Source organism: Suncus etruscus, chromosome 5 (genome assembly GCF_024139225.1).
Source record: "Suncus etruscus isolate mSunEtr1 chromosome 5, mSunEtr1.pri.cur, whole genome shotgun sequence".
Taxonomy (NCBI): Eukaryota; Metazoa; Chordata; class Mammalia; order Eulipotyphla; family Soricidae; genus Suncus; species Suncus etruscus.
The window spans coordinates 123,501,312-123,514,825 of NC_064852.1; the positions used below are offsets into that span (position 1 = coordinate 123,501,312).

At 39.3% G+C, this 13,514-nt stretch overlaps 1 protein-coding gene and 1 non-coding gene across 2 annotated transcripts in view; both read left to right on the forward strand.

Annotated features, from left to right (window-relative positions):
* HECW2 (HECT, C2 and WW domain containing E3 ubiquitin protein ligase 2) overlaps window positions 1-13,514 on the forward strand; it is a 445,024-nt gene that overhangs the window by 379,062 nt on the left and 52,448 nt on the right. The window lies entirely within an intron of this gene.
* Window positions 7,051-7,214, forward strand: LOC126009853 (U1 spliceosomal RNA). Its single transcript, XR_007496039.1, has one exon. It is a non-coding gene; the product is annotated as a U1 spliceosomal RNA (small nuclear RNA).

A 13,514-nucleotide genomic window follows, 5' to 3' on the forward strand; every position in this document is an offset into this window, starting at 1 on the left:
GTGACACCAGGCGGGGAAAATCCGCGAAAGTACACCGGCCCAGTGGGGCTCAGCTGTGAAAGACTGTGAGTGTGACCTGTCTATGTCTGTCTACTGTCCTCTTGCGTGAAACTCTTGCGAGTGGGGCAAAAAGAACCTCCAGAAACCTCGCTCGCCCAGACGCCATTTTCAGGGAGGGACTTCAGAGCATAAAAGCCGGCTATCCTTTGCAAAAGCTGGCTCCCTGTGTGTGACACCAGGCGGGGAAAATCCGCGAAAGTACACCGGCCCAGTGGGGCTCAGCTGTGAAAGACTGTGAGTGTGACCTGTCTATGTCTGTCTACTGTCCTCTTGCGTGAAACTCTTGCGAGTGGGGCAAAAAGAGCCTCCAGAAACCTCGCTCGCCCAGACGCCATTTTCAGGGAGGGACTTCAGAGCATAAAAGCCGGCTATCCTTTGCAAAAGCTGGCTCCCTGTGTGTGACACCAGGCGGGGAAAATCCGCGAAAGTACACCGGCCCAGTGGGGCTCAGCTGTGAAAGACTGTGAGTGTGACCTGTCTATGTCTGTCTACTGTCCTCTTGCGTGAAACTCTTGCGAGTGGGGCAAAAAGAGGCTCAGAGGAGCACGGCCGCTCCGCTTCGCTACGCGGCCGTGCACTCTTTCTAAGGAAAGAACTCCATTGCAACAAGAAGGAAAAATCACACTAAGAACGGCGCTATATCACAGAAGCAAACATTTCTCTCTGGACTGTCTTCTCTGTTACATGCTCGGGCCTAAGATTTGACCCAGTGTGAGGCTTCATCCACGGAGGACTCCCCTCCCTTAGAGGCAAGTCAGCCCATCCAGAAAGGGAGGAGCCAGAGGAGTGTGCTGCCTACATCATATAGACAATGAATACCACTACAACACGTAGAAAAACCCACAATACAAATGTGACAATGGGGAAACAGCGCAGGCCAGCATCAGACATAGAGAATGAAGATGACAATTCTGAGGACCAGATAATGACTGAACAACTAATCAACCTCTCAGATAAGGACTTTAGACTAGCAATATGGAAGGTGCTCAACAGACTCCAAGAAACCATGGATCGAGTTGAACAGAACACTAATAAGAACCAAGAAAATATGAAGGCAGAAATGACAAAACTCCAAACTGAAATAACATGTCAACTAACAGGCCTGAAAAACTCAGTAAACGAAGTGAATGACAAAATGGATAAGCTCTGGGACAGGGTATCAGAAGCTGAGAATAGACTTGGTGCTGTGGAAGATGAGATACATAACAATTCCATACAGCAGGAGAGATTGGACAAAAAACTTAAAGCAAATGAGCAGACAATGGAAAAATTAGTCAAAGAATGGGAACAGACGAAAATAGAAGTCTATGATAAGATCAACAGAAACAACTTAAGAATCATTGGAGTCCCAGAGACCCAGGAAGAAAATTTCCAGGAAGAATCAATGGTCAAGAACATCATTAAAGAGAAACTTCCAGAGCTAAAGAATATATGTGATCAAATCCTGCATGCCCGAAGAGTACCAACCAAAAGAGACCCCAGAAAAACCACCCCAAGACACATCCTAGTCACAATGACAAATCCCACAGATAGAGACAGAATTCTGAAAACAGCAAGATCAAAAGGGGAAATCATGTTCAAGCAAGCTTCCCTGAGATTTACAGCAGACCTGTCACCAGAAACGCTCAATGCCAGAAAGCAGTGGTGGGATATTGTGACAAGACTGAATGAAATGAATGCTTCACCCAGAATACTATACCCAGCAAAACTCACTTTCCGGTTTGATGGAAGAATACATGGTTTCACAGACAAAAAACAGCTCAGAAACTTCACAGACACAAAACCAGTCTTAAGAGAAAAACTGAAAGACCTAATCTAAGACAAGACTACCCAAAAGACACACCAAATTTTGAAATAAAGATGGCGTTAAATCCCAGGACAATTCTTTCTCTCAACGTCAATGGACTAAATGCACCACTTAAGAGACACAGAGTGGCTAAATGGATCAAAAAACTCAATCCAACCTTCTGCTGCCTACAAGAAACGCACCTGAATAGTCAGAACAAACATAGACTCAAAATAAAAGGCTGGAGAAAAGTTATCCAAGCAAACAACACCCATAAAAAAGCTGGAGTGGCCATACTAATATCAGATAATGCAAACTTTATACTCAGGAAGGTTGTAAGGGACAAAGACGGACATTTTATATTAATCAAGGGGTACGTAGAGCAGGAAGAATTCACTCTCCTAAACATATATGCACCGAATGAGGGGCCAGCAAAATATTTAATACAACTGCTGACAAATCTGAAAAATAATATCAACAACAACACAATAATTGTGGGGGACCTAAACACGGCTTTGTCAACACTGGACAGGTCAACCAGACTGAAACCCAACAAGAATATACTAGACCTGAGGAGAGAAATGGAAGAAAGAGGCCTAGTGGATATATATAGGACACTCCATCCCCAGAAACCTGGATACACATTCTTCTCCAATGTACATGGGACATTCTCCAGGATAGACTACATGCTGGCACATAAAACATACCTCCATAAGATCAAGAGGATAGAAATTTTGCAGACTACCTTCGCTGACCACAAGGCTCTGAAATTATTTGTGAACTCCAAAGGGACTCAGAAGAAACACTTTAACACCTGGAAGTTAAACAGCCTCATGCTCAATAACCAGTGGGTCCGAGATGAAATCAAGGAGGAAATAAAAAGGTTCCTGGAAACAAATGACAATAAAGACACAAACTCTCAGAACTTATGGGACACAGCAAAAGCAGTACTGAGAGGAAAATTTATAGCTTTGCAAGCACACATCAGGAAGGAAGAAGGAGCTTACCTGAGTAGCTTAATGACACAGCTAATAGAACTAGAAAATGCTCAACAAAAGGACCCAAGAACAGGAAGACAGAAGGAAATAACAAAGCTGAGAGCAGAAATCAACGAAGTGGAAACTCAAAAAACAATCCGAAAGATCAACGAAAGCAGAAGTTGGTTCTTTGAAAAAATAAACAAGATTGATAGACCACTGGCAAACCTAACAAAGAAAGAGAGAGAGAGAAACTTGATAACTCGTATCAGGAATGAAAAAGGAGAGATCACTACTGATATGACAGAGATTCAAAGGGTAATCAGAAACTACTTTGAAAAACTCTACGCCACTAAAAATGAGAACCTGGAAGAAATGGATAAATTCTTGGACTCTTATAATCTTCCACGGTTGAAGGAAGAGGATGTAGCATATCTAAACACCCCCATCACCATTGATGAAATTAAAACAGTAATCAAATGTCTGCCGAAAAACAAAAGCCCAGGTCCAGATGGATTCACTAATGAATTCTATCAAACTTTCCAAGAGGAACTACTGCCAATCTTGGCAAGACTCTTTCATGAAATTGAACAAACAGAAACACTTCCAAATAGCTTTTATGAAGCCAACATCACCTTGATACCTAAACCAGACAGAGACGCTACCAAAAAAGAAAATTACAGACCAATATCACTGATGAATGCAGATGCAAAGATCCTCAACAAAATCCTGGCAAATAGGATTCAATGCCTCATTAAGAAGATCATCCACTACGATCAAGTAGGTTTCATCCCAGGAATGCAAGGCTGGTTTAACATCCGTAAATCTATCAACATAATACACAACATCAATAACAAGAAAAATAAAAACCACATGATCATATCAATAGATGCAGAGAAAGCATTTGATAAGGTCCAACACCCATTCTTGATCAAAACTCTCAGCAAGATGGGAATGGAGGGAACCTTTCTCAATATAGTGAAGGCCATCTACCACAAGCCAGTGGCAAATATTATCCTCAATGGAGAAAAACTGAAAGCCTTCCCTCTAAATTCTGGCACAAGACAAGGCTGTCCTCTCTCACCACTCCTATTCAACATAGCACTGGAAGTACTTGCTATAGCGATTAGGCAAGAAAAGGATATCAAGGGAATCCAGATAGGAAAGGAAGAAGTCAAGCTCTCACTGTTTGCAGATGACATGATACTCTACTTAGAAAACCCTAAAGACTCTATCAAAAAGCTTCTAGAAACAATAGACTCATATAGCAAGGTGGCAGGCTACAAAATTAACACACAAAAATCAATGGCCTTTCTATACACCAACAGTAATAAAGAAGAAATGGACATTAAGAAAACAACCCCATTCACAATAGTACCACACAAACTCAAATATCTTGGAATCAACTTGACTAAATATGTGAAGGACCTATACAAAGAAAACTATAAAACTCTGCTCCAAGAAATTAGAGAGGACACACGGAAATGGAAACACATACCCTGCTCATGGATTGGCAGGATTAACATCATCAAAATGTCAATACTCCCCAAGGCATTATACAGATTTAATGCCATCCCTCTAAAGATACCCATGACATTCTTCAAAGAAGTGGATCAGACACTTTTGAAATTCATTTGGAACAATAAACACCCTCGAATAGCTAAAGCAATCATTGGGAAAAAGAATATGGGAGGAATTACTTTTCCCAACTTTAAACTGTACTACAAAGCAACAGTTATCAAAACAGCATGGTATTGGAATAAGGATAGGTCCTCAGATCAGTGGAATAGGCTTGAATACTCAGAAAATGTTCCCCAGAGATACAACCATCTAATTTTTGATAAAGGAGCAGGAAATCCTAAATGGAGCAGGGAAAGCCTCTTCAACAAGTGGTGTTGGCACAATTGGATAGCCACTTGCAAAAAATTAAACTTAGACCCCCAGCTAACATCATGTACAAAGGTAAAATCCAAATGGATTAAAGACCTCGATATCAGCCCCAAAACCATAAGATATATAGAACAGCACATAGGCAAAACACTCCAGGACATTACAGGCATCTTCAAGGAGGAAACTGCACTCTCCAAGCAAGTGAAAGCAGAGATTAACAGATGGGAATATATTAAGCTGAGAAGCTTCTGCACCTCAAAGGAAATAGTGCCCAGGATACAAGAGCCACCCACTGAGTGGGAGAAACTATTCACCCAATACCCATCAGATAAGGGGCTAATCTCCAAAATATACAAGGCACTGACAGAACTTTACAAGAAAAAAACATCTAACCCCATCAAAAAATGGGGAGAAGAAATGAACAGACACTTTGACAAAGAAGAAATACGCATGGCCAAAAGACACATGAAAAAATGTTCCACATCACTAATCATCAGGGAGATGCAAATCAAAACAACGATGAGATACCACCTCACACCCCAGAGAATGGCACACATCACAAAGAATGAGAATAAACAGTGTTGGCGGGGATGTGGAGAGAAAGGAACTCTTATCCACTGCTGGTGGGAATGCTGTCTAGTTCAACCTTTATGGAAAGCGATATGGAGATTCCTCCAAAAACTGGAAATCGAGCTCCCATACGATCCAGCTATACCACTCCTAGGAATATACCCTAGGAACACAAAAATACAATACAAAAACCCCTTCCTTACACCTATATTCATTGCAGCTCTATTTACCATAGCAAGACTCTGGAAACAACCAAGATGCCCTTCAACAGAGGAATGGCTAAAGAAACTGTGGTACATATACACAATGGAATATTATGCAGCTGTCAGGAGAGATGAAGTCATGAAATTTTCCTATACATGGATGTACATGGAATCTATTATGCTGAGTGAAATAAGTCAGAGAGAGAGAGAAAAACGCAGAATGGTCTCACTCATCTATGGGTTTTAAGAAAAATGAAAGACACCCTTGTAATAATAATTTTCAGACACAAAAGAGAAAAGAGCTGGAAGTTCCAGCTCACCTCAGGAAGCTCACCACAAAGAGTGATGAGTTTAGTTAGAGAAATAACTACATTTTGAACTGTCCTAATATTGAGAATGTATGAGGGAAATGTAGAGCCTGTTTAGGGTACAGGCGGGGGTTGGGTGGGGAGGAGGGTGATTTGGGACTTGGGTGATGGGAATGTTGCACTGGTGATGGGTGGTGTTCCTTTTATGACTGAAACCCAAACACAATCATGTATGTAATCAAGGTGTTTAAATAAAAAAAAATTAAAAAAAAAAATAATGAAGAATTAAAAATTGTGACTTTAATGGACTTGAATAATTTTTCCCTGAAGTAGCCACTGAGTTTGTTAGCTGGGAATAAAAAAAATGCATGGGCAGATAAATTAGGTTTATAGATGAAACAAAATAAAGATTTAAGCTTCAATTCTTTGTGAAATGGGTATGTGTGAATAAAGGTACATGGATAAATAAAAGGATAGTAGCAAATGCAGATTTGCAAATGGTTTTTAAAGGAAACATTCACATATTGATAGGCCTGCATGATATACTCATTCATATAGTCAACATTATCATTCATATAGTCATTATCATTCATATAGTCACGCATTTAACAGCTATTAGAAATTAAAGCTATTTTAATAGAAATTTAGATTCTATATGTAGCATGAAAAGTTTCTGCTTATTCTGTGATATATACATATGTTTTCACATGTTATGACAATGAAGCTAAAGCCTAATTAATACTACAAACAAGAAAGGGTCTATTAATTTTTTCATTTAGCACATACTTTTTGAGCATCTAACTATGACCCAAGCAGTGAATTAGACCCAGTATCAGCCTTTGAAGCATTCATGGAGGGGCAGTGAGTCAACAAATGACTCTGTAAAGCCCTGTGGTTAGTCCTGTAATAAAGAGATGGATGGGAACCTAACTGTGGGAACAGTTTGCATTCATGATGGGAGTGAGGTGTTTGGGGTAAAGATGAAGGAAATAGTATCCCTAAAAGGGAAACCTGGAATGTTGAGGAATAGAAGTCTCCAGATAGACCAAAGAAAGAATGGCATTTTTGAGACAGGAGTAGCATTAGGGAACAGAAGCATGGAAATGATATAAAACAAATTGTCAGCTTCAAGTGAAGGCAAGTTCTCAGAGCCCAAATGCTGTAGGTCTATTTGGATCGGCAGTTGAATCCTATTGGCCATTGAATCCCTATTTTAGAGTTTATGTGGAGGTGATCCCTTTAAGATTATAGAAGACACACTTACCTGGCAGGGGCGATTCCATGATCACGAAGGTGGTTTCCCCAGGGTGAGGCTTGCCCATTGCACTCCGGGCCTGCTGGCCCCTGCGATTTCCCCAAATGTGGGAAACTCGACTGCGTAATTTATGGTAGTGGGGGACTGCGTGCGCACTCTCCCCTGGAAAAAAAAAAAAGATTATAGAAGATAAGAAGCTAGAATCAGAAGAAATATAGGTGTGATGTTACATTAAGTCAAGTAACATCATAAAATACCAGACTAGTAAAGATGGAGAAAAGGGAATTCAAAGATTACAGAGGATGTAGAGACACTAGGACTTTGACTCCAAGTAGGGCCTATTTTGAGGCTCTCAAAATCTAAATTATTGTACAGCTAGTAACACCCTTACTAAGAAATAGAAATAAAAATGATTAGAGGGGGAAGAGATTCTTTTATATTATTTAGGAAAATACTTTGTTGAAAATGGATGTTTTTGGCCATCCTACTGGAGAGGCCTCTAGATAATTGAGAAAGAAGTCATGGAGTTAAAAAGAGGTTGTTAGGTAGGAAATTGTAACCATTGAAGACTAAAATAGAGATTAGATAAATTAAAGTCCATGGGAAAAAATGAAATAGAACAATATTTCCAAAGTGGATAATACTAGAATGGTCCAGTAAAGGTGATAGTAGATTAGGGGGCATTAAGCGGTCATTTAATGTTTGTTCATTACAATAAGGCCAGTGTCCAAAGGGACTCAAAACATAAAACACAAATGTAGGTATGGCACTTACAATTGCATTGGTCCCTCACATGCTATTAGGGGTCACTCCTGGGTAGAGAAACAGGAATGGCCCCTACCCATTGCCAGATGTGGCACCCCCTGAAAAAAAAAAAGAACAACTGAAAACAAGCATCGAAAACTCGAAGAATAATGATTAAGTTGTTTTTTAAAAAACAGTTATAGGGCAGTTAATTCCAGGGACCTCTGAAGTAAATGGTGTCATGGGGACTCTTATTTGAGAAGTGGAAGAACCAGTCAAAAATAGCACACACACACTGGATTTGTAAAACAAAACAAAACAAAACAAAATATTTGGGAAAGTGTTTGGGAAAGGCACTTTTGGGGGGGGGGGGCATTCTCGGCAGCACTATGGATTACTTCTGGCTCTGCGCTCAGAAATTGCTCCTGGCTCGAGGGACCATATGGGATGCCAGGGATTGAATTTACAGTCCATCCTTGGGTCAGCCTCGTGCTAGGCAAACACTTTTCCGCTGTGCTATCTCTCAAGTCCCACTAGAAACTACATTTTAAGAACAAATAGTTAATAGGGCTAAATGCTCAAAGAATTTAGGAAGATTACTAACTGTAATGTCAGAATTGAAAAGCATGGAATTACATGTGATATTTATCCATTGAAAAGCATGAAATACTTTTGATGATTTTCATTAGTAAAAGGTCTTAAACTATATGTGACCTGCTATAAAATGATGAAGTAGAAGGATTTAAAGGAGAAGCCAGGAATTGTGTGTGTGTGTGTGTGTGTGCATGTGTGAGTGTGTGTGTGTGCATGTGTGAATGTGTGATTGTGTTCTTTAATAGGAATTGAAGCCTAACAATATTGAACCACTGGCCACTCATCCAGTTGGCCGAGAATCACTGAGGGTCCCCTTGGCCTCCTGATCATTAATGGTGTGAGTGCCTCCCACTTCAAAAAAATAAATAGGAAGTGAAAATAAAGCAAAGGAAGAAAATACATTGAAGGAGAAGCAGCTTTAAGAAAGGAACCTTAGTTTGGGGAAGTTGAGTCACGTGTGAGGACAGAGGTCAGAAGATCTGGGTGGCCAGAAAGTGATTTGTTAAATGTGACAAATAAAACCCCAAAACAATGGCCACTATTGCACATGTCTCTGTAGAGGTGAACCCAAAAGCAAACATGTGGGTCAGCTTTGGTCAGACAACTAGGGGGAGACTTATTTGTTGATGCAGGCTGAAAAGTGTCACCTATATGACACAACAGGTAGATTTCAAGGTGCAGGGGAGAAAATGATGGACATTATAGCCAGTTTGTAGCCATTTACCAAGTATATTCATGTATACTTGGTAGATCATTTGAAATATATGTGGTATATACTTGGTCTATTATTTACCAATTATATGTCTTTCCTTAACTTTGGTTTTCTTTGTTATGGTAAAATGGAGATAATAGTCATCACCTTCCCTAGTTATTTGGAGAACACTGATTCTGATAACTGAGACATAACAAGAACCCAATAAATAATAATTTATACCCTTGTATTTTTTTCTGGAAATCTTACTTGAGAAATATATATATATATATGTGTGTGTGTGTGTGTGTGTGTGTGTGTGTGTGTGTGTGTGTGTGTGTGTGTGATCAAGGTTTGAAATGTTGATGTCTGGACTGTGTGAGTTCAATTATTCATGATTTGTAGAGCTGGTGCATACATAGTTTAATCATCTTGACTAGTCCTTATCTTAGAGTCTGGGCTAAAATTTAAAAGGGTTCTAAGTTACACAAAACTTTCTGGTTAAAGGCATTACACTGGATTATTGCTCATTTTGTTAAGGAATTTCCATTCCAGGTCTTTCTATGTTCCACCCTCTGAAAGACAATGTCTGATCCCAGATCTGTGCCCTGCAAAAGCATGAGCCTTCGGAGATTCTCGAAGTGGTGATGAAGTTTACTTTCTTTTAGTTAGCATTGCCAATGTAAATGAGTAATCTAGGGGTATAATATAATGCCTTCTGGAAGGAGGTTTAGAGTTAAAACATTATCCAAAGACAAGTAGAGCCCAAATACATCTAAATTGCTAACAGTGTTTATAGTGGTTTTAATTTTCAGGAAGAATCATCTCCATATTTTTGGCCTGCTCTGTTTCACTGGGCTTTATTTGATCTTGAAACTGTATGTATGGCCTGATATCAATGGAAGTAACGGTAACTAATTCCACATGACACCAGGTCAGGACCAGCTGGCCTTATTTACCCTGTGGGGAATCTTCAGTTTCTTTGAGAAAAATTGCCTCTCCATTTACCAGTCAGGAAAAAAAAAAGCCTCATGTTTTTGTGAAAACATTTCAGATTTCTGAACTGAGCCAATCTTCTTTCTTATGATTGGAATTTTATCCCTTTGCACTAGTGGTATGAGAATAATATTTTGAAGATTGCAACAATAATAAATGTTAATGATTTTATTTTTGAAGGCTATGCAGAACCTGGTAAACTATGCACACTTTTCCTATTCCAAGCACATTTACATGCCTGTTCCCTACCCAAGAGAGGGGGACTTTGGAAACTTTGACTCACTGCCTTTTGCAGCTGTTAAAGTGCTCACCTAGAGCAAGTCAAGTGTTGCAAAATGAATAGTTTGTTTTTCTAGGATCATTATCATGCCTTTCTTGGACTTAACAGTGCCAAGTCTAAATACTGTAGAGTTTATGAGGTTAAATAGAGGTCCAGAATTTTATTTCAGGTTCTTTTGTGACTGTGTATTTCTAAGAACTTAAATATAGCAGTACCAAATGCATCTAGTATTATTGCAGATTTACTCAATTATGTCATTTTGCCACCTAGCCAGAGCTGTGACTTTAAAGTACATTCAAGAATTTATTTAACTTACCATTTCTGAGATTCTTTCAAAGTACATTGTATTTTCTTCGTGCATCCCATATGCACAGAACCCTGGAAGATTTTTCATTTCTGTTGGGGGTCTGGAGTATTACTATTGTTTGGTTTCTTTGTGGCCATAGTGGGTGGTGCTCAGCTGAGGACTTAGAAGTCACTCCTAAGGGTATCTGGATGACCAGGCCCTTCCATAGACCAAACTTGCCTGGGCCTTCATCAAAAAAAACCTCTCCATCCCATTGAACTATCCCAGCCTGGCAGAGCTGTTTTCACCCTAACTCCAGAGTATGTAGAGGTTATAGTCACCAGGTCACACTTAACAGAAATAAAACAGACCAGAGAGCACTGAAGAACTTGTGCATCTTTCCTGAATGATGAGGGGACATAAGAGGATTATATTTTGGACAACACCCTGAAATTCCTCAAGGATACCTCTTTTCCCCTTTCTCTCTCCTTATTTTAGTTTCTGTTCCTTTCTTAAACATTTCTCTACCCTTCATTTATCTCCCTCTTCTTTATATTATCTCTCATATCTCTCTCCCCTCTCACTTTACTGTCTTTCCCTCTCTCCTTCCTGTCTCTCCATCTTCCCTCTCCCTTGCTCCATCTTTCTCATAATCCCTCAAGTAGCCTTCCAGTTGCCTTTAGAGGAAGTGCTCTCTCCCTTCTCATTGCCGGTCCCTACTGAGTTGATCTTGGATCTAGTTAGTAGAAATTAAGACTATTTGCTGAATAAGGTGGATGGGAAGAGTTGTGATTCTGAGACTCAAGAAAGGTGAGGGTCATTTCTGTCAAGATCTAGAGGTGATTCTATTAGAGGTTTTTGTTGGAGTTAATCTCTCTTGTCTCTCATCCTCCTGTTGTCAGAGGATGCCCATCCTTGAGATGACTTCAGCTCTCCCCAATGCTCTGAATTCCAAAACCTGAGAAATCAAATTATAAGCTGGGATTTTTATAAAATGAAATTCTTATTGGAAATATAAGCAAACTCAAAATAATGACCTGAGGGCCTTTTACTATTCTTGGAGAATAAAGAAAGAATGCCAACTATTTTATTTCTTTATTTATTTTTAGTGTTTGTGCTCTGTGCCAGCTATTTTGGAAATTTGGGGCTTTTTTTTTTATTAATTTCCTTTGTGGAGTTAGGTTTCAGAAGGTAGAATCTTCTAGAAATTATTGTAATGCCTTGCTCTTGCTCATAAACATATAATTGTAAATATAGGCAGACAGAAAAATAGATAGAAAGATCTTTTCTTTTTAAGTAGATGAACCAGGAAAGAATTGTTCATTTTAGCCATCTGAGTACAGAGACCCAGAATCCTACCTCATCACGGCATCCCTGTTTAATGCAGAAAGATAGTCACCAAGATCTTGGGCTTCCTTGTGAAGTGCCTTGAGTCAAAAAAAGAACCAGACTTTTCAGCAGATGGATGCCAATAATTTTTCTAGGATCACCCAAAGCATTTAATCAGGTGAAATTAATCAGTTTGTACATGTTTTATAAAGTTTTGTAAAAGTAAATGGAAATAGGATACCACTATATATAAGGAAGTCCTTCAGGTCTGCTTGGTAATAAAAAAGAGAGGGGAAAAATGGAAGTGAATTTCCTGTGAATAATCAATGTGGTGCTATTTTTCTATTAAGCCATCCCCGTTGAAAGCTTCTTGTAAGTTACACTGACCCTTTTCTCTCTAAATTCCTTTTGAAAGACCAGAAAGACCGTGGACTTACTTTTTGTGACATTGTTATACTCTAGTCTAGGACATCATTTACAGCTACGGTTGCAGTAGTGTTCTATTAGCTTCATTTTCCAAGATTTCTTGACTTCTGAAGTAGAAGGATCATTCCTGCCCTGGAATGTCTTGGCTGTTGCACCTGACTTGCATTAAAAATTTGACAAGGGCCAGCAGCATAATTTACTATAATTTTTAAACCATGAAGTAATGTGTAAATGACTTTTTTTTCATAGTGGAATTATTAGTAAAAGAATTTTTTGCATTGAGCATTTTCTGTCTCCAGAGTCTCTATTATTGAACTCCTTTACCTAGAGTCCACTCTTTGGAAAACTGAGTTAAAACTCAGTTTCTAATTAGTGTCTTACTGATACTGAGAAAAATGTACCTTGGTTTTTCCCACATCCTTTTAAATAGCCCCAATTTTCAATCAACCATATTTGTGCTTTTTTTAAGCGAAAAAATAACTTTTGATGAATCATGCTTCTCCTAGAACAAAGGATTTTTATTAATTTTTTTGTTGTTCCTTTTTCTTTTTCTTCACAATGGTCATGTTCTCAAAAGCTGGTTCATTCTGCTACTTTTTCAGCTGTCTGGTTTCTCTCAGACTGCAGCACAGACTCTGTCTGCCTTCCCTATAGGCTTGTGCTGCCTTCTTGCCTTCAGCCATCCAGGAGAAAAGTCTTGTGCTCAATGAGATCATGTTCCTTGACTCCTTTCAGATACAGAGGGAATATTCCAGTATTGGGCTCTGAATATTGTGTGGCCATTTCATTGGCTACAGTGGACTTTTTTTTGTAGAATAACAGTTCTCAAGCTTGTCTACACAAAAGCTGAATAACATAATTATTTCTAGATCCCTCTCCCACAGATTCTGATGTAATATTTCTTGGGTGTGCCCCGAACACTGAGATTTTTTGTAATGCTTCTTAAGTGATTCTAGCATGTAGTCAAAAATCAGACAGCTGCCTGATGTTCTCTTTGACATCCCAGATTTTGGGGGACCACACCCAGCTGTGCTCAGGGCTTACTCCTGGTTTTTAGCTCACTGATCACTCTTGGTGAGCTTGGGGAGCTATGCCAATCATGAAACCTGGGAAACTATC